Raw genomic sequence first — 26,882 nt, forward strand, 5'->3', positions numbered from 1 at the left:
CTCAAAATAAAGATTTCCTTTCAGTTACTTCTTTTCATTTATCATCTTGGAATTCTCATTTTTCAATTTTAAAATACCTATCAACAATAAATAGAATAGATTTCAGTATTTCCCCGTCTAGAAGTTCATCTCCTTTTCTTCCTTCCAAACATTCAACACTTGATTCTAATTAAAAAAAAAAAAACCCTTCTTCAGTTCCTTACTTACCTTACTTGGTCTCTTCTCTGTCTTTATTCAATTTTTATCATTATCTACACATTCCTTCTTCTAAAAACTCTTCTTTATCTGAAAAGAAATTCTCTTAAAATTTCTCCAGGTTTAAATAAATAACCTCATGCAACACTTCTTTTTCAAAACACTTCCTCAGTTTCATTTTCTGAATCCCCAAGTACTAATGCTATTCAATTCCTTTCTTTTTCTGCCAAAAAATCAAGTTATTTCTTTATCATCTAAAGACAATTTCTGCAACATACTAGATAATTCTTCCATTTCAGTTAGAAGCAAATAATTTATACAATCAAGTCAAACTTAACAAACAAAACCCCCACCCAAGAGAAAGAGAGAAGAACCAACAACAATCTTTAAAAGCAGCCAGGAAGGAAGAGTATCCTTTTACCCCATCTAGAAGCATTTTCTAAAATGTAATTGATTAGGTCCTGTCATATTTTAGAAACGTTTTGAACAGATCCTTTGAGAATTAGATTTTTTTCTAATTTCAAATAGTATACAACATCAGTTACCCACTGACTTAAAATGGTGGGTGTCCAGAATGATGTTAATTTGGTGCATGCCCAAAACATGTGGCCCAATGAGGCTGGAGCTTGATTGCAATGTTTACAGGTTGAATTTTGCCCTGAATACATTTTAGACAATATTAAATGAGATAAATTTGCTCGATAAAAGATTTTAAGTTGAATGATTGATTGCTTTCTGCATATGGAGCAAGAGTGTATTCTGTGTATGACTGCCTCCCACTCCTTTTCTGAAATATTAAGTGAAGGGCCTTTTCCTCATTGTACCCTGTGATTTTTGAAAGTAAGATGCTTTAAGATGTTTTTTATATTGTAGCGATGTATCTGAATCTTCAAGAAAAGTCAATATTTCCTCTGGAATAGAAATAGCTAGAAAGAGAAAAAAATTGGGCAGGTTCTGTTTAGTAAAGTTTCTACTTTGAAAGTTAAATCTGAAGCTTAGTTATTTGTTCGTAGGATGCAAAGACATTATCTATGTACAAATCTGTGTGTTTTAATGCCACACATTTTCTTAATACTGTGTATGCACGAGAGGTTGAAAAAAGGTGGCTGTCATGTAGAGATGCAACAGATAAGAGCTCCTCTGTCTTAAAGTGCTTCTTACATTGCTTCCATATTCTGAATTAATGAAGGGTAATTGGATTATTAGTGTATTGATGATAATTTGCATTTACTGGAGCATAAATCAGGAAATTTAAAAAAGAAGTGCAAGATTTTAATTCTATTGGATGCCAGGGATGTGCATATTCATCGATTTGTGTCAAAGTTCAGGTCTTAATGGGCTGTATATTTGCCGTCCAGTAATAAAATTGAAAGTTAGGTAGTGCCATTCCCCTTTCTGCTTTAGGTTGTTGTGGAGTCATCCTCTGGATGCTTGGAGGTTTAAATTCTAAATAAATTAGCTTATGATTTAAACAAATTTCTTAAGAAATGATTTAATAATATACAGGGTGGTCCAGATCTAATTATGCAGATCCAGATTGTCTGGATGACTTTGATTTATGCACGATTCCAGTTCAGTGCAAAGACGATTCTTCATGTCGTCAGTCCGTACACTTCTCGATGATCAGGGATTTTTCGAGTGATTTTCTATGTAATAAACTTAATAAGTTATAGCATAATGAAAATTGCATAATAAAATCTGGACCACCCTATATATGGGAATGCTTTTGAAATAAAAATATTCACTGGAAAAAAGCACACTTTTATTTAAATTAAGTTTTGAGTGCAGACATCTTTTGAAAATCTGCTAGTGCTTTTAGGACTACTGGCACGGAATTGTATGGATCAGATATATACAGTACCTTATCATCTACATATAGTGATGTTTTCTTTTCAGGTCTTTCCCTGAAAATCCTCTTTATCTGTGATGCGTTTCGAAAGAAAAAAGCCAATGACTCAGTGCTGATAGGGGGCACCCTTGTCGAGTACGACGTTCTAGATTGAAGTAGTCTGAAATAATGTTAATATAAACTGAGGCTTCTGGACTAGTATAGAGTAGTTTGATCCATGAAACATATGTTTGGGCATTGTGATAAACAGTCCCATTCAATTATATCAAATGCTTTTTCCACATCCAAAGATAATAAGATCCCTGGAGTGTTAGATTTAATGGGTGAATATATTGCATTAAACAAACATTGAAGATTAGAAGCCAAGTATCTGGTTTTTGTGATAGTACAGAAGGTAGCCTTTTTTCAATCCTGGCTAGAAATTTGGAAAGTATCTTAAAACATCATTATTCAGGAGTGTGACTGGTCTGTATGATGCACATTGAAGTAAGTCCTTATTTTTATTAAGAAAGACAGTAATTAATGATTTGCAAAAAGTTAGAGGCAGAATTTTGTTGTCTCTAGCTTCTGTAAGCACTGATAATAATTGTGGAGCTAAGTTATTTGAAAATCTCTCTCTCTCTCTCTCTCTCTCTCTCTCTCTCTCTCTCTCTCTCTCTCTCTCTCTCTATATATATATATATATATATATATATATATATATATATATATAAAAAATCCTAAGCCTAAAAGTGCACAAATTTTATTTGATATTTTTATGTCACGCTTTAAATCGGGCTTATTTTAAAACCTACATATATATGTTTGGTATCATTCTTTTCAGAATTTATCTAACTTTAATGTGATGTTGTTAGATTTTTAGATTCTAAAAAATCTAAAAAAATATCAAGAACTCGAGTCCCTCAAGACCAGACTTTGTGCTAAGAGATTTAACCACATCTGGGGCTGGAAATAAAAGACAAAGAGTAGGACAGCTGCTGTACTGGCTTTGAGATGCAGATAATGTGATACAACAAAAACATCAATATATGTATATATGTAATGAATCGAAAAACTCATCAGATTATATCTTATTTTCTTTAAACTGAGTAGAATATAAGGGCTTGTAATACTCTCTAAATGTGTGAGATATTTTTGTGGTCAATGATTTTATCTCTGTGTTGGTAATTACTGTTATTGCTTTGTAGACTTTTTGCTTGTGGATTTGTTGGGCTAAGATCTTATTGGCCTTCTCTCCATTTTTATAATAATGATGTCGCAATTTAAAGATGAGCTGTTCTGTTTCTTTAATTGTCAAAAGGTTAAATTCTGATTGCACAACTTGTTTTTTCATATAAAGTGCCTCATTTGAAGAAATTGAATATTCTAGGTCTATTCTGCTAATTTTGCTGATTAACTCAAATGGTGTCTTAGTTTCTAGTTTATTTTTGTGAGAAAGACATGAAATTATCTATCCTCTTAAAAATGCCTTTAAAGTTTCCGAGATTATTCCTGCAGAGACCTCTGAGGATGCATGTCTCTCAAGAAAATAATCAATTTGCTTGGATATGAATTCTGTACAGTTCTCATGCTAGCTACGAGACGAGTGTGTAGGGCACAGTGATTTTAAGCTCCATGATCAGAGGGGAGTGGTCAGTTATAACAATAGCGTCATACAAGATTTGATAATGGGCAAAAGATAATGTCTATAGGAAATCATCAGTTCTAGGGTAACAATGATGACTGGTGAGAAGAAATATGCGCCAAGGTTAGGACTTAAAAACCTCCATGGGTCTGAGAAGTTATGATCCAATGCAAACTATGTATTTATTTTTGCACTATTAGACATTTTTGCAGCTGTAAGTGAAGACCTATCCAGGTTTGGATTTAAAACACCATTGAAATCTCCCACCATTATAATTTTAAGAGTGTTCACTTTAGGAATAAATGCAAATACATTTTCGATTAAATCACTATCATCCAAGTTGGATGCATAAATATTTATCAAAATCACTTTAGTTTTAAATAAATTGTCCATCATTATAACATATTGCCCTTCAGGATCAGATATTACGCCCGATACGATAAGTGGAAGAGTTCTGTGTATTAAGATTCCCACACCAATAGTTTTCTTTGTCTAGCTAGAGTGAAAAATGAGGCTAATCCACTCTCTTTGCAACTGAAAATGGTCATTACTTATTAAGCGTGTCTCCTGTAAAATTACTCTCTTGGCATTTAGACCTGTTAAGTGAGAGAATACTTTCTCTTTAATTCATGATTAAGACCTTTGACATTCCAGCTTACAAGGTTCACTGTTTGCTCAAAGAGACATTCTTTCTGAACTTTTGTTAACTTTTTGTAGTCTTGTATTAAGGTATTACATTGTTACATATGATAGCTTTGACCTAGATTTTATATTATTGCAAGGTGTTATAGTTATAGAGCCTATTGTTATGTTGGCACTTATAGTTTTTGGGGTAGAAAGGATAAATGAGAAATACCATTGCTCTCTTTCTCTAAAAACCATGACCCCACCCCCCAATTTTGCCTCCCCAAGTGAGGCAGACCACACTTCACAAGTTCCCAGTCTTCTGACATTCCAACAGCCAGAGCACCTCCAGAACAAAACGAACCACCCAGCAGCAATGCAGAAAAGATTAAAAATTGAGAAATATTATGTACAGTACAAATACAATAAACCTAGAATATAATATTTAACAATGCCAAAGGAATAAACCTAGGAAATGATATTAAACAGTTCCCATGGTGACAGATAAAATGTGATAGTACATTCCTAATACAAACAACAAGGGTATGATGTGAAATAAATAAATAGATAAATAAAAAAAAACACACTGTAAATAGCTAGTTACTTTGTGGTTGCCAAAATGAACATATACTGTATGGAAGAAATTTGAATAATTACCAAAAAAGTGTCTAAAAAGGAAATAAAATGTATAATTATGGTAAATGTCTCATTACAAATGGACCAAGTTGCAAGCAGAAGTATGTCTCTTAATCATGTTTCAAAAGGATTTAGGGATCAGTCTTCTAAGCTGTTTTTGTGCTAAAAGAGAGCAGAGCTAAAAATGTAAAACTAACTTTCTATTGAACTTTTACCAATACAGAGATACAATCATTCATTGACCATAAAAATATCTCACACATTTATAGAGTAATCTTAAGTTCTTATATTCTACTCATTCATTACAGACACCACAGCTAGATATTCTTACTACAGTGTAAGTGGATAAACCTCTGAAACGCTAAGAATGTCTAGATGCAATAAACTCACTTTACTGTAGAGTGGGAAAGCAGCAGGTCCTGATGGCTACCCAGTGAAATTTTTTTTTTTATATTTTCAAATTTCTATTACCACTTTCAATCTGACAGGGTGCAAGAAGCTATATATGATTTTCAGCCTGAGAAGAGACATCAAGTATTCTTTAACTTGTAGTTTGTTGAAACCAGGCTTCTTGGTTTTGAGGTGTTCTATCCATGTATATGGTATGCTACTTATATGTCTGTGTCAGATTTAAAGTCCTCTCTTATTTATTTTAGAGAATAGTTCAACTATGAATCTCACTGGTTTTAGACTTTCATATTTTTCACGGAGACCTTCAATTCTGATGTTGTTCCTTCTAAGTCTGTCTTGCAGCTGAGCCAGTGTTTTCGTCAGCAGCACAGGTCAGTTCAGCTATTTCAACGTTTGCTTAACATCTTCAAGCTGAGCACCAAGTACTCCAGTTTTACTCTCTAACTTAATTGTATTTTCCTGTATTTTTTCTTCAGTTTTTTTTTATATCTGTAAAGTAACTTGACTACTTAAACGTACTGTATATCCAGGTCTTGTATATCCCAAAGCTGTTTCTCATTTTTCTTGTTTAGCTCCTTAACTTATTTCTTTATATTTCCTATTCTTTATATCACTTTTTATCATTTATGTGTTCTTCCTCATGTGTGCAAATCATTACTTTCAGCTCAGACAGTGCGCTTTTGTCTTTTCTGCACTCCGTAAGCAGAGTTCTGAGTCTGGTTGGGGTTTGTGCAGCTGACTAATGGGGGATATTAGCTGTAGTTGACAGCAGGGATAAAAAGGCCATGCTTGATTCCAGTAATCCTCCTGGAATCGACAAATTATCCTTGCCTGCCCCACTTTCAGTTATGCTGCCACGTATACTCTCGTCTCGGACCAATGCTGCAGAATCAGGGCCTGGCAGTTCTGTATCTTCACTTGTCGTTCTAGGTTAGTCTCCGGCAAGGCTGTACAGTGAACTTGAAGTCAGTTTAGATTTTGATGGCACTTTCCCTGCTTTATCTTTTTTTTTTCTTTCCAAGCTCTTTGTTTGCTGCTCATGCTTATTTATATTTATGTGTAAGGTCATTAAATCCTTTTGGGATAAGTAAATGCAGGATACCTCGGGATGATAGTAAAATAAAAATAACACTGCTGCTAATGGAGCACTGTCTAGATATCTGTTTCCTACAACAGATGAGACCAACCCCCATTTCTCACAATCTTGCCCCTAAAAAAGTCAACTCTTATTGTTCTTCTATTAGTATCTCTGCAATTTCTAAAGTTAAAAAATCTAATGTTTTATTTCAAATAGATTCCTCTTTTGTTTCCAAAACTCCTTTGACTTCCAATAAATCTCATGATGACTTCCTACACCCAATTTCATCTTCTTCATAGCACAGTTCCTTCTCCTCAGAGGATAATTTCCGGAAACGCCAAAAGCACTGGGGGAATCAAGCAATGTGGGTGTCTGTAACAGTATGAGAGCCATAAATTCTCACACTTCCCTCACATGCCTTTCTGCTCCAGCCAATACTCCTGATTTTCATCCAAAGTCAAATTTTTCTCAAATTTCATTACCATTAAGAAAGGAAGAGATGATTAGGGACCAATCTGCAGAAAACACAATGTGTGAGATTGGCTGATCCTTCTCTTCTGTTACAATCTAATCTTCCATCACAACCAAATCTTGCCACCACTGAAATACTTGAATGCCTCATTACTAGTAAAAGAAGGAATTGGAAAAATATTAATTGGTCATTAAATCCTCAAAAGCCAAATGTTATAGGTGATTCCAATTTAGCCAGAATTCCCCGTTTCATCAGTTCTACTGTGCAAATTAATAGTTTCCTGGGGGCTAAGGTTATAAATTTGTTCAATATTCTTAAAGAATTACAGCTTCGTAATCAAATTTTATTCTTGATTACTTATAAATAATTATGAATGGGAGAACTTATTTCAAAACTCAAATTCAATTTAACCAGTTACTTAAACAGGCAACAAAAAATTTCCATTAGCACAAATCTTTATAGCTAAAATTCCACTTACAAATACGCAAGCTCACACACAGAAGAAGGACTCTTGGTTAATAATTGTCTCTCTTCACTTTCATCAGATCTTACTGAATTAGTCACTGGGAACAATATTCATTAGGCCCCAAATTCTGCTTCTCAAGTTCTGGATTATTGGGTGGAATATTAGAATAATCTAGACAAGAACAGGCCATTCAGCCCAACAAAGCTTGCCAATCGTATCCACTTATTTCTTCTAAAAAAACATCAGGTTGAGTTTTGAATGTCCCTAGCGTCTTACTGTCTACAACACTACTTGGTAGTTTATTCCAAGTGTCTATCGTTCTTTGTGTAAAGAAAAACTTCCTAATGTTTGTGTGAAATTTACCCTTAACAAATTTCCAACTGTGTCCATTTGTTCTTGACGGACTCATTTTAAAATAACAATCTTGATCCACTGTACTAATTCCTTTCATAATTTTAAACACTTCAATCATGTCTCATCTTAATTTTCTTTTGCTTAAACTGTAAAGGCTCAACTCTTTTAATCTTTCCTCATAATTCAACCTCTGTAGCCCTGGAATCATCCTAGCTGCTCTTCTCTGGACCTTTTTTAGTGCTATTATGTCCTTTTTGCAGCTTGGAGATCAAAACTGTACACAGTACACCAGGGGCCTCATGTATAAAACCGTGCGTAGAATTCTCACTATAACATGGCGTAAGCAAAAAAGCCGAAATGTGCTTACACACAGAAAAATCCAGATGCAGGAATCTGTGTGTACTCCAACTTTCACGTTCTTCTGCTACATAAATCTCGATCAGCGTGAAAACTAACACATGTGCATGCACCTTCTGTCCCGCCCCAATTTCTCCCAGAATTACTCCTCTTTGAATATGCCAATCAATATAAATCACCCTTAAGCTTAGCCTTCTGTGAAAAGACAATGGGAAAAGCACAGGGAAAATATAAGAATTTCAGCGAATACCAAGTGGAATTTAAAGCATGGTATAATCAACAAAAGGAAGTTGATCGAGTGACATAGCATGTTGGGGAAACTTGAAAGCTCACATTCACAAAATCGCACAGTGCCGAAAATAAAAAAGAACTTGTCACATATCAAAGTCGCCGTGAAAAGGCGAGTCGTAGCCCACTGTCTGAGTGTCATATGAAAGCTTATTAGGGTACAGAGGAAAAAAAAGGCACACAGTGGGGAAAAAGCACGAAATGTCAACTTCAATCTCGAAATTTCCACTTTAATCATGTAGTTTATTTTGTCATTAAAGTAGAACATCATAAATGTCATCTTAAAATCGTTTAATTAACCAGTTTCTCAAATCACATCGTAATTAAAGTAGCACGTTAAATACTTTGTTTTGTATGTGATCTTCTATGTGCTCTGTGTGTGTGAATCACTACTTGCTTCTTAAACCGTCTCTCTTTCTCCGACTGGACACAGAATCCATTACATTCGTGATATTACAGCTCTCTGAATAACTAAAATACTGAGATGTATGCGTGATATCATTTTCATGATGATAGGAATTAAAGCACGTTATTAAATATTTGTTTCATGGCGCAGTGATTGTGCGCGACCTTCGATGAAATAATTTATTGCAGCAGTACTCGGGCAGCTAGTGCTCGTGTACTCGTGGTGGCCCTGGGCAAAGAAAGAATCGGTGGCCCCTTCACCCTTCATGTCAATATGGTATCTTATGCACGGTGGATGGCCACGTCCGTTGCGGACACTGCATAGCCGCCTCGTGCTCATGACACAAGCGTTTAACTTTAGTCGAAATTTGCCGCTGCATTTTTAGCTGTGTTGTTATTTTCTCTTTCTGTTTTATATTCAATATGTATTGGCGTGGCCGCCCCTGCAGTCCTTGCTTTTCTTTCTCCAAGTAACCGATCGCCACACAATCAGCTCTGTAATAGACGTTAAGAAATCTGTATGCTTAGAGCGCCGATTCTTCAAAACGTTTAAGGAATATTGAAATATCTTCGTAGTACATGTTTAATTATTCTATCCTTCACGCCAGTCCCAGTGAAGAATATAGATTATTTAAATGAAGTTAAAGTTTTATCTGTATAATATAATAAACATATTTTGCTGCATTTCATCTTAAAATTATCGTCATCATATGTAAATACGTGCTTTATAAAGTGGCTCAGGTTGTGTAATATTATAACTGTAGTGCAAGTTTACAGTGGGGTGATTGTACTTATAAGTACAAACAGTTGTACAAGGAGCAATTGATTAAGTGCATTTAAAGTTCTTGGGATGAAACTGTTTCTGAACCGTGAGGTCTGTACAGGAAAGGCTTTAAAAGGTTTTGCTTGATACTGTATACCGATAATTCTCTTTCTGATCAGCGGCTGCTGTGATTCCCCACTCAGATACAGTGATATAAATACTCCGAGTAGTGCAGTGAGAGTAATATGGAAAAAGATGATCCACTGTGGCAACTCCTAGCGGGAGCAGCTGAAAGAAGAAGAAGAAGTAGGTGCAGTGAGAATAACAACGTTAAGGCAGTTATGGTATTTGGAATACTATGGCTATTCCCTGGACCATTATATTATTACAAGTTCATTACAATTAGATGCATTACACTAATAAACAATATGCGGTTAGTTTCAGTGTATTTACAAAGCCACATCAGGAAAATAAAAGAGTAACCACACAGGAACAGTAGCACTGCTTTGACGCTGGGTGCCGCCAGTCTGCAAAACCGAGTGGAGAACTTGCGTATGACAAGATATGAGGTACCGTGGAAATGTGCGTGGCTTTACGGCAAGTGTAAATTTTATACATCGCGATTTGAACGTGGAAAAGTCCTTACGCAACATTTCCGTGCTAATGTCACAATTTGAATTATAATACAGAGTTGTTATTTATGGCTTAGATTAGGAGTGCAATCCAAAAAATAGGACGTTGACACTTTATTTTCACTAATGATGGTCTCCATAATCATTTGAATGATATAAGTGTGTAAATATAAAGTGTGACTGGAATCTTTTCCTTCCTCATGAACATGCTGTTTCAGTGCCAGATCTAATATGACCACAAGTTCCACTTACTTTAAAAAAAATTCCATCACGTACTAGGTAAAGCTTGTCTGAGGTTAACATTGCCGGCAATGCAGAATTCTTTTCTTATTGCTTTGCCCACTTTGGAGCTTGACATTCAAAGTGAAATTGACTCAAAAAAATATCTGCTTTGTACCATGCTTGCCACTTTAATCTCCCCTATATTAGCTCAACATTATAAAAAATCCAGGAGATAACATCTGCACACTGAATTTGCTTTTCCACCTCCTCCTCCTCTTTTCTTCGTTTGTGCTTCTGAAGACATCTGACTTCGTAGTTGATTGATTTCATGATAAGTGTTGAATTCCACCTCACATTGCTCCATCTACCCGTATGCAGTCAGCCCAGTCAGTTCAACGACCCCAATTCTTCCAAGCTCACACTACATCTCTGTCTGCTTCTACTTCTGTGCATGTGGGTCATCACTTTCAGGGTGATCAGTTCAAAACTTTCTTAGGAAAATCACATTTATTGAAACAGAGAAATGATGATGTTTTTAAGGAGCTAAGCAAAAGATATATTAAAGGCCACAATCATCCACCTAAATAAAAGCATAAGTGTTTGTGTATCTGTCTGGTTGATTTGTCTCTGTCATTCCAACAAATTGGAGAGCATTGCAGACATTTATGTTTGGCATTTTTCATTCCAATAGATGTCATATCATAAACATTTGTAGTAATGCATTTTATTTCTATAAATGTTTGTGATGTGCCATCTGTTGGAATGACAAGTGCTGTTCGTTTTTTTATTACAAATTTCTATCGGTAAGCTATTGCAGATTTTAGGTGCATAACAGCAGAAGGCTTCATGCAAATCATGACAACACTTAACAGGATTATCTTAACTCAAATATTTTGGATATGCTAATAAAATAGTTAAGTGAAAATACTACTTTTAAAAAAATCTCCAGATCCCAAATATCACAGATTACTCCTTTTCAATTTCCTATTTGCTGCTATATAAGCAAATGACTTTAGCATTTCCTTCTAAAAGAAGCAATGCTTAGTAGATGTTGTTAATTAGCAAGATTAGACTTTTCAGAAAGGCTAATGACAATTCAGTATAAAATAACCACTGGAAAACAAAAGAGACAAGTTTCTTCTAAAATAATTATAATTAACCTGTTTTTAATCAGAATGGTTTTCTTCAATATATAGAAATATATAATCATTTCTGAAAAAGTTAATTTGGTTTTATTAATACTTTAAATGTAACCTCCTTCATTTTTAGGATTGTCAGAACATCTTTTTAAGGGACTGTTGTGGTTTTCCAAAGATTTTCCTGAGCCATAGGATTTGTTTTCTTTTGGACGATTACATTTTTTCCTATGGTTTTGAATATTGTTCTTTCCATTTTCATTTTCCCTTTTGGTTTATCCATTTATATTGTTTTATTTATTTATGTTTTATTTCAAGATTGTTTTATTTACATTATTATTTATTATTATTTCTATGCCACACCCAGAAGTTTAGTCATGTGATGCCATCAACGCAACCAAATATACGCCAGCACCACACAAGGATCAATGCCCAATATTGTGGATGCTTTCTAAACCTTTTTGTGAGTGCTCCATAGTTATTCATCTCTGTGGAACAAATCTTTTGGCTTGATTTTAAGACTGGGATTTTTTGGTTTAAATATTAGGTTTAGTCGGTTTGATCATTTGAGTTTTTTTCCCTTGCTAGTTCTAATTCATTTTGACCTGTGCTAGAACAGTATAGGATTTCATGTTCTTAATAACAGAAGGGTTAGAACAGCAGCGCCTTTATACCACCACCTGTTTTTCTCTATTGATATCACTGATGGTTGTCTTACTGTATGTGTTTAAGTTCAGTTTTTGTTTGACATACTTTTCCCTTTGAAAAGAAAATGACAATCTATCTAGTTGCAAGACCTTCTGTAGACTCTTGTAGAGAATATACAGAATGATTTTATGTTATTTAATAACTCCCAATCTGAATACTCTCTGCAATCCTTGTATACTCTTCCTGTGCCCAAAGGAAGTCTTTTTCAGGTTTTCCAGTTTCCTCACACGTCTTAAAGACAAGCAAATTAGATTAATTAATGACTCTAAATTGGCCAGGTGTAAATGAACATGGATGTATCAGGGAGCATTGTGAGGGGCAGATATTGTTTCTAGGGTTGGTTGCCGCCTTTCACCTCGTGTTGAAATAAATGGTTTAAAAAATTTAATGAATGACTAATTACATGTGCGATTTGGAGACAGTTTATGGTCTCAAATAAGTGTATTTTCCCACTGGACCAGGGGTTGGTGTTGTTGTCTCTCCTCTTTTACTGCAGAACAACCAATGAACGGTCAACCTAACACTACTTCTGATCCCCAGAAGACAACCTAACAGCACTTCCTCCTCTGGTCCCAAGAACCCACCTACTCCTGATGTCATTTCCGGTCCCAAGATGCCACTTTGCTATTGCATCACTTCCTTTTTCTGATTATATATGAGAGACATTTTTGTTTATCTCTTCAGTTTTGTTTTGGACTCCTGTTTGTAATGACAGATTTTTGTAACTTAATTTCAAGTACAGTGGAACCTCAATTTACGAGTAACTTGGTTTACGAGTGTTTTGCAAAAATTTTTAATAAATTTTGACTTGATAAACGAGCGATGTCTTTCAATACGAGTAGTATGGATACACTTTGTCTGCTGAGCGTCATGTGATCACAACTGAGCTGATGGTTCTTCTCTCTCCTTATCTCGCTCGCTCGCTCGTCCAGCACGTCTCTCTCTCTCCTTATCTCGCTCGCCCAGCGCGTCTCTCTCTCTCCTTATCTCGCTCGCTCGCCCAGCGCATCTCTCTCTCTCTCTCTGGCAATTGTCTCCTATTCTCCGTCTGAGTCTGTGTGCCTCACTCATAGTCAACATCTGTTTACTACAGCATTGTGACTGTGTGTGTGTGCGCTGTGAAGTGCGAGTCCCCATCTTGCTCCCCAAAACACGAAGCTGAGTCACAGTACTTTAACACCAGCTTTATTCAGCTTGAAACAGCTACAGCGCTGTTATTTATTGTACCGGGATCTTTATAATGTTCTTTATATGACCCATTGATGACAGGAGTTTATAGCATGCTAGAGCGCTGGGAGACTGCGATTGCTTTGGGACGCTCTTCCGCGTGTCGTCCCGTTGGGTGGAATCCCACATGAGTTTAGAAACTCACACCAGCCATGATTCATTTTAAAGGTAAAGTGCAGGTTAATTTGTATTATGTATTTTACTTTATGTTTTGTATTAATCATTTTTATATGAATAGTTTTGGGTTGTGGAACGAATCATCTGAGTTTCCATTATTTCTTATGGGGAAATTCGCTTTGATATACGAGTGCTTTGGATTGCGAGCACGTTTCCGGAACGAATTATGCTCGCAAACCAAGGTTCCACTGTATACAGGGTGGCTCCCCACCTCTTTCACATGGTTTTGTGTATTTTGTTACGTTTTTGAAGGGTTGCAGAGATGGACCTTTCTAGAGGTAATCAGACAGATGTAATTAATCTACAAATTATTCAAACAAGCCTCATGAAAATTCAAATCTTTTTCGTAAACAAAAGCAGAAAGAACTAATAAATAAGGTTAGAATTCAAAAAAAGGAAGTCAAAAAATGAACAAAACAAAGTAACAGCAAAATGATTCTTCATCTACTTTAGGTTAAATTCAACCACAAATGATCAACTCCCTAACATTTATAGGGTTCACAAAATATCCACAGATGTCTAGTCATCATCAGAACACATGGATCCAAGCTGGTGCATTGTCATGGTTAGGATTTTGTTTCTGTTTTTTTTTTTTTTTAATTTTTCCTTGCCCATTAAAAATCATCAAGACCTTTTTGAGGATTTTAAATGTCAAGGGCCCTCATGGTCACAGTATTTTTTGTACCTTATGTGCTTTTCACGTGGCTGAATATTATTAGCATCTTTCCCTTGACGCCATCTTCTTTTTCACATGCTGGAGCCATTTTGAACATTTTTGCTTATTGGTTGATGTGCCATTTCTGTGCAGGGTCAAATGGAAGTGCACAACAAGTGACATTAATGAGTTATTGTTATGAAAGTCAGCTTCATGCACTTCCCATTTGTCGACAAGTGGATTCTCCCAAAGACCTTTGCTTGCATCTTGCTCTGCTTTGACTATGATTTACGTTGAAAGGAACACTCCACCGAAAAAGGTTGTTTGTTTTAATTTGTTACTCACTCCATGTACTTTGTAGTGGAGGTTGAGAAACAATTTTAATCTCATGCTTTCATACAAAATGGAGAGAAAAAAGTTTGACATAATAGAATGCAATGACTTTTTGACAGGTCTCTTGACCAACGAATGAAGGGGAAAGGTGGTCTTCAGTTCAAAAAGTTCTTCCCACGAGGCTTTAGGTTTCCTGTTTATGTGCATGCTGATGATTCAGGAAGTAACTATATGACGATAGTATAGCAAAAAAGCAAGCATTTTGTACATTTTGAGCATAATGGCTGGGTAATGTTAATGTGGATTATGCAACATGATTTCACTTATTTTCTCTTTTCCATGGATATTTTCACATCTTTTGCCACTGGTATTGACCACTATTATGTCATAAACTTCCTTCTCTATGTTTTGCTTGAAAGCATGAGATTACAATTCTTTTTTTGGCTAGCACTACAAAATACATGGGGTAACCAACATTTTAAAAAAATAGCATTTGTGGATGGAGTATTACTTCAATAGTTTGGCGAGGTTACATGTTTCTTTTTTATTTTTTATTTGCATTCTCTTTCCTCTGCTTCCTGACTCCGATTCTTGTTTCAAGTCCTGAGCTAGTATGACTGATTATTTGTCGTTCTGGTTTTGACTGCTTGCTTGTCATTTTATTTTGTTTGTATTTTGTTTTGTTTTCTGGAGCATATCCTGATTCTGTCTCCACTTAAAGGCTGCTGCCACCTTGTGCAGTCAGCACACTTGATAATGATGATAATGAAGTCACATATGATGTACCAAATTCTTTATTATGGCCCAACAAACAAACTCAAAACGACTAATCACTATAAAAACAGACTTTATGTAAAAAGACTTCTTTTTGGTACATACAATGCTAACGCTGACTGTAGTGTCAGTTTCCTTTGGAAGTATGTAAAATAGTAGAACTCCAAAATTCTTCACCTAGACAATTGAGTCCTTGCGATTGTATGAAGAATACCATTAACTTATCTCCTGCAGAAAAGCCAGTAGAGAAAATGAGATTTTAACGTAAGGATCATCACTGACTAAGCTAGGTGGCCATATCACCCTATTTTATCTCTCAGATCTTTGACAATTACCTTCTGAGTCATACTGAGTTAGCTCTCACCTTTCTATCCTCCAAGAAAGTCAAAGTACAATCAGAGCTTGCAGCCCCATCTTGGAAACTGAATACTAGAGTCACCCTAATTCGTTTCACACCTCGTGTCCCAGCTTACTATACCCACTTTGTAACCTTAAGTCACATTATTCCACGTTCACTTATTAGTAAAAACTATAACTCACATCCAGTTCAGCCACTAACTCCTTGTTTTACCTTGACTCACCTCAGCTTCTTTTATTCCTTTAAATGTCACTGGAAACTCAGGGTTCTAAACCCTGTTAAGATCCTGACTGAAATAATCAACATTTTCATTGACTTATATGTTGCTGTACAGTAATAATTCAGTGACTGATACCATTCTGTTTCAATCTTTATATGTAATTTTTTAATGCATAATAATTTTCACATTATTAGGACTCATTAGGCAATGTACCATTCTCATGTCCCATGCCACTACTGCAGGTTGTATAATTTTAGTACAGATTGCTCAGGGCCCAAAGGTCACAACAAGAGGCATCTGTTTTCTATTCTCCTTTGTTTGTGTGTCCCTCTAATGTAATCAACACACCGCTGACTCACAAGGTTTGAAATTAGAGATGGTCCAGCATAATGTAGCTCATCTCTCTCTGTCTCGCACTCTCTCTCTCCCTCTCTCTGTCTCTCTGCTGGCAGGCCATAACTCGGAGGCACTGATGCAGAATTCAAATCATTTTGGCATGCGGAGGCACAAGAGAGCAGACAAAGCAGTAATGTGAGGCAGATGCCACCTCAGAGGCTGATAAGCTGGGAGTCGGCATCTCTCTGAAGTGTCTGCGCATCCCCAAGTCGCTCAGTTAATATGCCATCCTAAGTCCTCACTAAGCCCCCTGTGTCTGCCTTTCACAGATTAGTCACAGAATGCATTAGTTACAGCGATTTGTAAAGCACTTTTGAGAAAATTAACGACTCCTGCAAACTAAGCATTTTTTCTTTTCTTTTTTTCATCAACCTTGTTCTTCAGAGTTTTATCTTCAAAAAGCAAAATGAAAAGAAAAACATGAAAGACAAAGAAGTGCCAAAGCAGAACGACACTCTTTATTATACATTTCATTTGATTTCCCTAACCTGGATCATTTTAAATACTGGTATATATCACAAATGACTTTGATTAAAAATAACTAATTAAAATATAAAATCTGTCCAAGCTGTTGTTTTTCATTTGGTTGTTACAGAGTAAGAGCAAGGTGAATAAATGACATGTTAGCTTAAGAAGAAAAGCTGAACAATTTATGTTCCAAATGTACATCTTGGGTGATGCTGAGTTTGTTTGCCCACAGTTCCCCATTTTGGGTTGTCAAGATTTAACAAAGTGGTTCTAACCAGGTGATACAATATGCCACATTGTCTTAAGGGCAGCCATCCTAGTACTTTTTTCTAAAATGGGGGCATTTAGTTTGTTTATTTGTAAAAAAATGCAGATGAGTGGCCAACAGAACACATTCACATACTTTTGAAACAGAACAAGGAGGCACAGGAATGCCACTAGAGATTTTGGGCTCCATGAAATTGTATCATATTGAGCCTCCCCATCTACACTAAGCCAAAACTATACCCTGTCTGAACCTAACCTCATCCTATTCAAAGCTTTTGATTACTTTACCTAGGCAGGATGGTATTGCCGTAGTTGAGTCCCGCACATATAACGGCTGTCAAATTAGCAAAAAAGTAAGGTTATAATATTCAAATTAAAAATAAGTAAGTAATAAAATACATTTAAACTTAGGTTAATAATTCTAGGAGTTACTTTTTTACATGTTGTTATTATTATGGTATCAACAACATAAAGAAAAAATGGCGATGCTTGGCTAATTGTGATATTTAAGTGTAAGCTCCATCAAAATTACATATAGGTGCATTCTACGAAAGAGAAGTATCAGCCCCGCCATTTTGTCTTCAGTCTAGAACTGATGGTTGGGTAAGCAATTGAACTTCTCAAAATATAGTGCCATATAATCAATCTTGAAAAGGAGCTGAAATGTTTAGGAGCAATTATTGTTGATTATTATTGATATTTTTCATGTTTTTACTTGTGGTGCATCTGCAAACCTCAAGTCCGCAATCTTGGTGTTATCTTTGACAGTAACCTCTCTTTTGAGAAATAGATTAATTCTGTAGTCAGGAGTTGCCTTTTCCAGCTTTGTCTATTAGGTAAGATCAAACCTTTTTTATTTTCTAGGGATCTTGAGAAAGCTACTTATGCTTTTATCTTTTCTTGCCTGGATTACTGTAACTCGTTGTATTCTGGGATTAGCAAATCCCTGATATGCAGGTTACAGTTGGTCCAGAATGCTGCCGCTTGCTTTCTGGTTGGGGCAAGAAAGTCTGATTCTGTTTCTCCAATATTAGCTTCTTTACACTGGCTGCCTGTCAGTTTTCGAATTGATTTTAAAATCTTGTTGCTAGTTTTTAAATCTTTACATGGGCTTGCTCCTGCTATTTATCTGATGGCTGGTGTTTTACACCAGCCATCTAGAGTGCTTAGATCTTCTGGTCAGTTGTCTCATTGTGATTATGTAACACTAGCAAAATACCCGCGCTTTGCAGCGGAGAAGTAGTGTGTTAAAGAAGCAATGAAAAAGAAAAGGAAACATTTTGAAAATAACGTAACATGATTGTCAATGTAATTGTTTTGTCACTGTTGTGAGTGATGAGTGTTGCTGTCATATATATAGATATATATATATATATATATATATATATATATTTACACACACACACATAAACATATATATATATATACATATCTATACATATACACACACACATAAATACATACACACAAATACATATATATATACATACATACACACATATATAAACATATTTATACATATACATACATATCTACATATATACACACACAGCTATTTCGTATCAGTGCAATACGCTGCTTGTTAAAACGGATGACTCCCGCTCTTAGGTGCAAGTCTGCGTGGATATTATGAACTATCGATTTGTTCAAGTTCTATTTAAATTTTAAATAGAAGGAATTTTTATTTAGTCGACAGAAATATCTTTGGTAGGAATGGTAAAACAGACAGGAATATTATTCGTGAATAAATCAACTCAAACCTTAAACAACTTATAATATTTTGCTCTCCATAAAAATATATCCTGTCTAAATTATACAAGTTAGAAATAAAGTAAACGTTAAAAGAACAAACATTCAAATTTCTTTACTCTTATGTAATTTTATATAAAAAATAAACTTAGATTTTAAATATCCCAAAAGATTTTGCTCTCCATAAAAATATATCCTGTCAAAATTATACAAATTCAAATATGAACATGCTGCATAACAAAACCTGGAAATATAAATAAAATGTGTTCCTTTCAGCAATAACAAATCAAATCATTCAGTTGTCTTTGCTCATATGTCATTTTAGAGCTGGACGCCTGGCATCTTTTTTTGGCAACAAGTTCGTTTCTGTTTGGTGTGAGGTTCTGTGTTGTGGAGATTCTCAGGATGGATTGCAGGTGCTCATCAGTGAGGCGACTCCTGTGTGCTGTTTTGTTAGTCTTTATCACTGAGAAGAGCTTCTCACACAGATATGTGCTACCAAACATGCACAAGGTTCGAGCCGCATGTAGACGGACTTTTTGTTCTTCAAAGTCACCAAAGCGCCGTGCAAACTCAGTGCGCTCAGTTTATCAGCAAAGTGCGATTTGGGAACACCGTAGTGACGACTTGGTTTAACATTACTTGGCAACAGGGAAAGTGGGCAAGGTGCACTGGTGCATTTGTGTCTCCCATAAAAGCAGCTTCACTTGAAATCACTTTGTGATTGTGCACGGGTTAAAACGTCCGCTGAAGTGTCAGATTCTTATTTAATTATGCTGCTTTCTGTATCTTCTGCATTGCATTCAGGTTACCCTGATGTTTTGTCTCATAGTGCCGCCTTAGATTAAATTCTGTAATTCCAGCCCCATTAGCTCCACAAATGAGCCACACGGGTTCAGTAAACATATACTCAGCCTCCCATCGGTTTTAAAGGCTCTATTTTCAGAATCAACTTTTCTCTTCAGCATCGTGTGAGCTAGCTTCGCAATAACTTGCAGCATCATAAGGTAGACTTGATTAACGCGGTAAGTGTTCGGCAAGGCAGCTGAAGCGCTGCATTATGGGATCTGTAGTTTATTGTGTTACCAGCGCTTCATATACCGGGCCATTAATAACAATAATACAGTATATAAAATGATCTCGGGCGGATATAATTACACGCCGGGCGGATGTGGCCCGGCCCTTGAGTTTGACACATATGGACTAAATAGAACTTGAAAAGATATATTTTTTCAAATGTGATCGCAATTCAGATAGAGTTGACGCACTACAGCCTGCATGCCTCAATAAGTCATCCTCCCTCGCTCTTACTTTTTACCGCTCATCTAATGAATACACTGAGTATGGCTTTACCAAAACAATCATTGATGGCGAATAAAGTATCCATTATTCGAGTATGTAGATCGGGATATATATATATATATACATATATATATACCCGCGTATCGCAGCGGAGAAGTAGTGTGTTAAAAAGCTAGAAAAGAAAAGGGAACATTTTAAAAATAACGTAACATGACTGTCAATATACAGTATTTGTTTTGTGAGTGTTACTGAGTGTTGCTGTCATCAAGGATTTGATTATCATTATTTCTTTCAATCAGGTTCGTATTTGTAGGATGTGTTGTGTTCAAGTTACATTCCGTGTTTGTCAATCGTTGTAAAGATGACAGGTTTCATTCATCGATTCGTTTCTTACTGCATCAATAAACAGCTCGTCTTCTTCTTTATCTGAGACCTGACACACTGCATGCACGGGTTTTTTACACTGTCTTCCTTTAGCGGGACATTGACTTTTTCCAACGTGTGCTTTGTTTCCGCAGTAGTTGGATTTATGAATATGCTTGTATGTATCAGATGCTTCATATTTTTTGCTGCCTTTTCAATTGTGTAATTCGGTTTTGTTCAGCTTTTGGAACTGTTGCTTTTATCTGTGCACTGCGCCAGTTCACGGAGCCGCTCGTGTACATGCATCGAAGGTTCCCAGCTGTGCTGGTGCCATCTCGTGCTATGTCCATGGCTGTATTTAATGTTACCTTAGTCCTGGCACTTAAAACTTTTGTGTCAAACACCAGCCTGACCATCTCATCTTCCTCTCCATAAGCACAGTCCTTCACCCGTGAATATTTACCCGTGGCAGTTTGCTATTCGATTGCCGCTGACGGACGGCCTTATATGGGCAGGCACTAAATTACAAACGCCAGCGGCAGCCTGTCTATGAACTTAATTTAAAGTGTAGGTTTACATCGTGCTTTGTTTCCGAAGTAGCAGAACTCATGAATATGGTTGTATATGTCACTCACTCGCTTCTTATTGTTTCGCTGCCTTCTCAATTATATAATGCATGTTTTCTTCAGCGCTTTTTTGAGGTCTTCCTGGTTTTCTATGTACTGCGTGATTACGTGGGAGGCGTGATGATGTCACACGAAACTCCGCCCCCACGGCGTTGAAGCTCATCTCCATTACAGTAAATGGAGAAAAACTGCTTCCAGTTATGACCATTACGCGTAGAATTTCGATATAAAACCTGCCCAACTTTTGTAAGGAAGCTGTAAGGAATGAACCTGCCAAATTTCAGCCTTCCACCCACACGGGAAGTTGGAGAATTAGTGATGAGTCAGTGAGTGAGTGAGTGAGGGCTTTGCCTTTTATTAGTATAGATTACTTCTATTTATTATTTATTTTATTTATGTTCATTTGTTTTAGTTCTATTTATGTTAATTGTATGTTTTTGTTATTATATTATTGTAAAGCATTTTGGCCACAGCATTTCTCTGTTGTTTTAAATGTGCTATATAAATACATTTGACAGTGACATTGACATTGCAAATCATTAAGTGCTTGTGACACTGCATGTTGCCTGAATGCTACAACCTTCAAATATAAGGGGCACTTGAAAACCGTCTAAGTGGTGTGATCAGAAAGAAATATGTACACATGTGCATTACTTATTGCAATACATAAAATCACCCAGGATTGCTTAAAAATACACTCCTTATTTTAATTTTCCTCTGCTAAGTAAGCATGTGCTATTTTGTATAAATCACTTTTATAAAAATAGAGGTACTGTGACCCAAATGAATAAGATGATGCCTACATTCATGTTTCACAAATGAAGTAACTGAATATACAAAATGTTGCATTGTAATTATCTGTAAATACTTACTCCTAATTATAGGTTTCATTTAGCAGACTTTTTCAAAGTAAGTGAAACTCTGTAAAATGAGTTTGAGTAAGTTAACACACAATGCAAAGTAAAATTTCAGAGAAAAACTCAAGTAGTGTCGGACATTGTTAGGTTAAAAAAATGCAGCTGCTTTCAAAGTAGACCAATTGTGCAGACCCCAACTTTATAAGTTTTTAGCGCAGGACACTGATTGAGGGCTGCAAGTGGAGCCAGCAGTCAATGAAAACAGCCAGGACTGAACTAAATAGGGTCTTTTTTCTCATTTACAGATGCAGTAAAATTGTAATAAAGTAAGGCTGAATACCTTCAATTATGGCTGATTGTTTTAGGCATTATGTATGTGTCAAGCCAGCAGCTACATAAAATGGAGGTTAATCCTGTGGCACAGCATGGTGGTAGAGGTTGCTAAACTAAATATCTATTTCTGACACTGAAGGAGCTCCTTAAAGAGGTCATTGTAAAACATTCTAATAATAAACAACAGTCAAGAATCAGAGGATTAGGAGTAAATAGTATCAAATGCAGAACAAATAATATTTTAAAAGGCACTGGTAGAAAGATGTAGTCAGAAACATAAAGTCAAAACCAGAAGACATTTGCCAAATTTCAAAGCCCAATATGCTAAATCAAAAAGGAATCATGCGCATACCAAACAACTTTAAATAAACATACTGTACTTTGAATCTTACAGACTCAGATAAATAGGAAATGTCCTCAACAAACTTTGTATGTTTGACCCGGGATGTTACGACATTTTGATTGTAGCATGGCAACGTGCAACCAAATGCTCACAAAATGGTGAGACCTGCAAGCACCAAAATGTTGTTACAGAACACCGCTATGATATATTTAACTTATTTAAAACAATCAAACGAAAAATGAGATACCATACAGAATCTGCACCTTAAAAACCTCCATGATATCACAATGTGCTGCAAAAGATTCAAATAAACAGGTGAAATAAAATGTAAAAATCCCTATCATAACGCATACAAATGGATGAAGTGTAAAGTTAAAGGAGTACAGTGATCCCCCACTATATCACGGTTCAGCTATCGCGCCCCCACTACATCGCAGATTTATTAATATTATTATTATTACTATGGGGCTCTTCCCCCAGCTTGCCCCCGTGTTTGGTTTATCGGATAAACAATTTAAAGAGATTGTTATTTTCATGGGAATTGTTATATATGCATTATTTTCATTTTTCCTTTAAAACTTTTGTAAAAACAATATTTGTCCTTTATTTCAACATGTGTTTTAAGATCTGGGAGCACCTGAAGTTTGTCTGCCAAAAGCATTCCAACAACTGCTAGATTAGATGTCAGTGAACTTGTTTTAAATTGTTTGTAAGTAGGGCATGAAATGCAAAAGTCACCGTCTCACGGGTTTTGCTTCCTAAGGTTGTAATGTCTAGTCTTGCGTGTTGTCAAAGTGTCTCTCCGAGCCCCCCAGAGGCACGCTAAGCAGAAGTGGACGGATCAGTTACTGGCTTTGTGCTGCTTCTGCCAAGATGCCTGTTCTGCTTGTTGCTCTGCGAGTCGATCATTTGAAAGCCTGTACAGCAGCTGTTCTTCTGTCTCACTGCCTTGTCCTGCGTGACATTAAAATGTTTTATAATAGAGAGATGTTACTCATATCCACATATCATATGTGTTTACAAAGTGTGTTTTAATAAGTTTACGTGTGTTTAAAGCATGTGGAAGGGGTATTTTAAGGCTTAAACTATAAAAAAAAAAAGTTTATTTTTTTCTTTCTACTGTATATCGCGGATTTTCACCTATCACTGGTCTAGAACGTAACTTCAGCGATAGGCGAGGGATCACTGTACTACATTTACTAAAAAAAAAAATCAAAAAGCAAAACTCCTGGACCTTATTATAGATGTTCTGGATTGGAGAGAGATAAATAAGAAGAGGACTAGGAGATATAAAACCAAAGCTGAAGTTCCTAATACTGGAAGGCAGAAGATCTGGTAATAAATTCTGATTCTAATCTGGCAATAAATTTGCTGAACTCACGGCGAAGTGAAATCCTTAGGTTTTGTTCATCACTAGTTGGGACCCTGATGCTAACAGTGTGGCAGGTTATAAGGTCATCCTCAAAGCACAGTCTTCATTATTTTTAATCATTTTTTTATTTTTGATTAACTGGTATTAAACTTTTGCCTTTCTTTAGAAAATGATATTTGCTGCATGTTGTTGCTGAGCTTTCATGTGCTCTTGGTTTTGACGCTTGCTTTCATTGCACTACGCTTATCTCCTGATCTGCCTCGTTATTTTTTTTCTGCTATCTTGCACAACAGAACACTTTTACAAAGAGATACCAGTGTCAACTGAGCAGCTGTGGTGCCCATGTAAAAGATATAACAGAGGAGAGAATGAGAACAGAGCAGTCAAGGAGAAGAAAGAAATGAGGACCTTTGATGGTTCTTTAAACGTCAGAACACTTGTGATAAGAACAGGCCATTCAACCCAACAACTTAGCCAATGTAATGCCTAATACCTCCAAAATAGCATCAAGTTGAGTTTTGAAGGTCCCACTGTTTACCACACTTTTTGGTCACTTCTTCCACATGTTTATGCTTCATTGTGTAAGAAAAATGAGCATCTGTGCAAAATTTACTTTTTAAAAAGATCTCTAAAAAACTTTGGTAAATGTGTCCAGTATAAGCAACTATTAACAGTCGGCTCGTTCTTTTTAACATGATATGAATTAATAAGAAATGCCAGTAACAGATTACAAAAGTTTTATTATTTTTAATTATTTAATATTGTTGGTAGCATAGTTATTAAAGTATTTATAAATTATTAACAATTTCTGTATAATGGATATTTAAACTAAAGTATGACTGAAATATTTTTAGAGAAAAGAAACCCAAAGGGAACAGACCAGGAGCAGCTCCAAAATATGTGGAAGGATGTGCCAGTTGCTTTTCAAAAAACAGAAACGGCGGCATTAGTATGATTTTTTTTTGCTTAAGGAAAACAAGATGTAGGCAAAATACAAAATTCAATTGATTAAGGTTTTATGGCAGAAAAATGTTATGCTACTTTTCTTATGAATTCATAAGTGTAGCTACGAGGAAATAATTTTGCTGAAATGCCACAACAAGAAATCTGTTATAGATTATGATTTCATAAGCAGGTAAATGCACTTCTGTATAGTAACACTGACATTAAATATTTATTTTTCAGTATGAATTTAAGCAGTAAAAAGAATAAAGCTCACAATTATTCCATATACTGCAGAGCTCTCTTCTCGTTCTCTTCATGTACTTTTTATTCTAATCACCAAGCCTGTTGATGGATTGGAATCCCATTGAGGCAGAAATCGAGTCAAGTGTGCTGCAGGCAGGATTGGTTTTCGGCTCCTACACCCCTCTGCTTAGGGAGACATTGTGTAGCAAGTAGAGAGACATGAGGTGTTTCTCAGACTGACAGCAAAAGCAAAAAAAAAAAAACAGTAGCTGCTTTGGTAGAGGGAGTTGGGTGTCAACAACATAAAAAACAACCAAATGTTTCCATTGCAAGACTTCAGATTAAATCTCATTTTTTGGGTTTCATTTCAGATATTAAAATGTATGGATGATAGTTTATTAAGATAATGTTAGAGAGAATATTGTTGGCTTATTTTCACTTGTTTTGCTGCTCCACTATTTGCTGGCCCTTGACTTTTGTAGCGCCTGAATGCTAAGCTCTTCTAACTGTTTCCAAATGACTTTCTGTGCCTTATACCCTTTGACCTTTGCTCAGAGGTTTAAGCAGCTTTTATTTTTCCTTGGTGTTTGGGTATTTAGTTTCTGTGCTAGCATTACAGAAATGAAATGACACCATTGTTCAGTGTTAAACATTAACACCACCAACTACAGCGGACAGCTGAAACAATAATAAGCAGACATTTAAATCATGTCGCTCTCTAGCACAGTGGCCTGCGGAATCTTCGAGCTGTGCACAGTAATAGCTGAGGGGTGGGCAGCCAGCTGTGAATAGATGACCACTGAAGCAGGCACAAATCTAGAGGTCTTTAGTAATAATGAAGGATCAAAATATAAACTTTGCCCATTCTGGCCTGCTAATCAGCTTTAGTGTTTAATTCAGGTTTTAATATTAAAGCTGAGAAATATCTTACTTGTTTGAAAAAATAGGAAAAGGAACTTTTCAGCCCGTAGATGAGATGTTATCAGAATAATACCATGATATAGAATCACCAACTATGTAGGTATCATTTTGTTTGTAAAATACAAGAGCAGAAAAATAACATTCAATGCTCAAAGTGTACATCTGGATTTTCTCTTCTCCTGTTGTATTTATTAGACGTTATCCCAAATATGCAGACACGGCCAGATGTCTGTGTATGGGTCACAAAACCCAGCAAAATAGAGACTAGGCAGGACAGGAAAAGAAAATTCTTAGGAATGGGACATTTAACACCAAGGCTTTAAAGCATACATCACTTTAATGAAAGTCACTTTTGTCGAAACAACGTATCAAAAAACCATGTGACTGATGATGGCTGAATCTTTGAATGTCACTGGAGCACTAGTGGCAGTCTGACTTCTTGCTACTAAAGAGTGGTGTGGTTTAGTGGTTAAGGTTTTGGACTTCAAACCCTGCGGTTGTGGGTTTAAATGACCACTGATGCTGTGTGACCCTGAGCTAGTCACTTGACCTGTCTGTGTATCATAAATGTTGTAAGTATCCTTGGATAAAGGTGTCAGCCAAATAAGTAAATGTAAACTATGTCTCACATCATGAAGACCTTTGTGAGACTGGTCCTGGTCTTTATTGGTCCTCTTGTGCTAGACCACCTGGATTCATAGTAGTTTGTCTATTGGACAAAAATTGCAGTGCA

The 26,882-nt window shown here is 36.0% G+C and overlaps 1 protein-coding gene across 2 annotated transcripts in view; it reads right to left on the reverse strand.

Annotated features, from left to right (window-relative positions):
- Nucleotides 1–26,882, reverse strand: part of optc (opticin) — a 132,744-nt gene that overhangs the window by 53,785 nt on the left and 52,077 nt on the right. Inside the window, exon 1 of one of the 2 annotated variants that reach the window (XM_039749128.1) lies at nucleotides 25,260–25,452. The exons of the other annotated variant lie outside the window; for it this stretch is intronic. The gene's annotated coding sequence lies outside the window, so the exon portion shown is untranslated. Of the gene's footprint in view, nucleotides 1–25,259; nucleotides 25,453–26,882 lie in introns of those variants that run through there. 2 annotated transcript variants of the gene reach the window in all.

The sequence above is a fragment of the Polypterus senegalus genome, chromosome 3 (assembly GCF_016835505.1).
Source record: "Polypterus senegalus isolate Bchr_013 chromosome 3, ASM1683550v1, whole genome shotgun sequence".
Lineage (NCBI taxonomy): Eukaryota > Metazoa > Chordata > Cladistia > Polypteriformes > Polypteridae > Polypterus > Polypterus senegalus.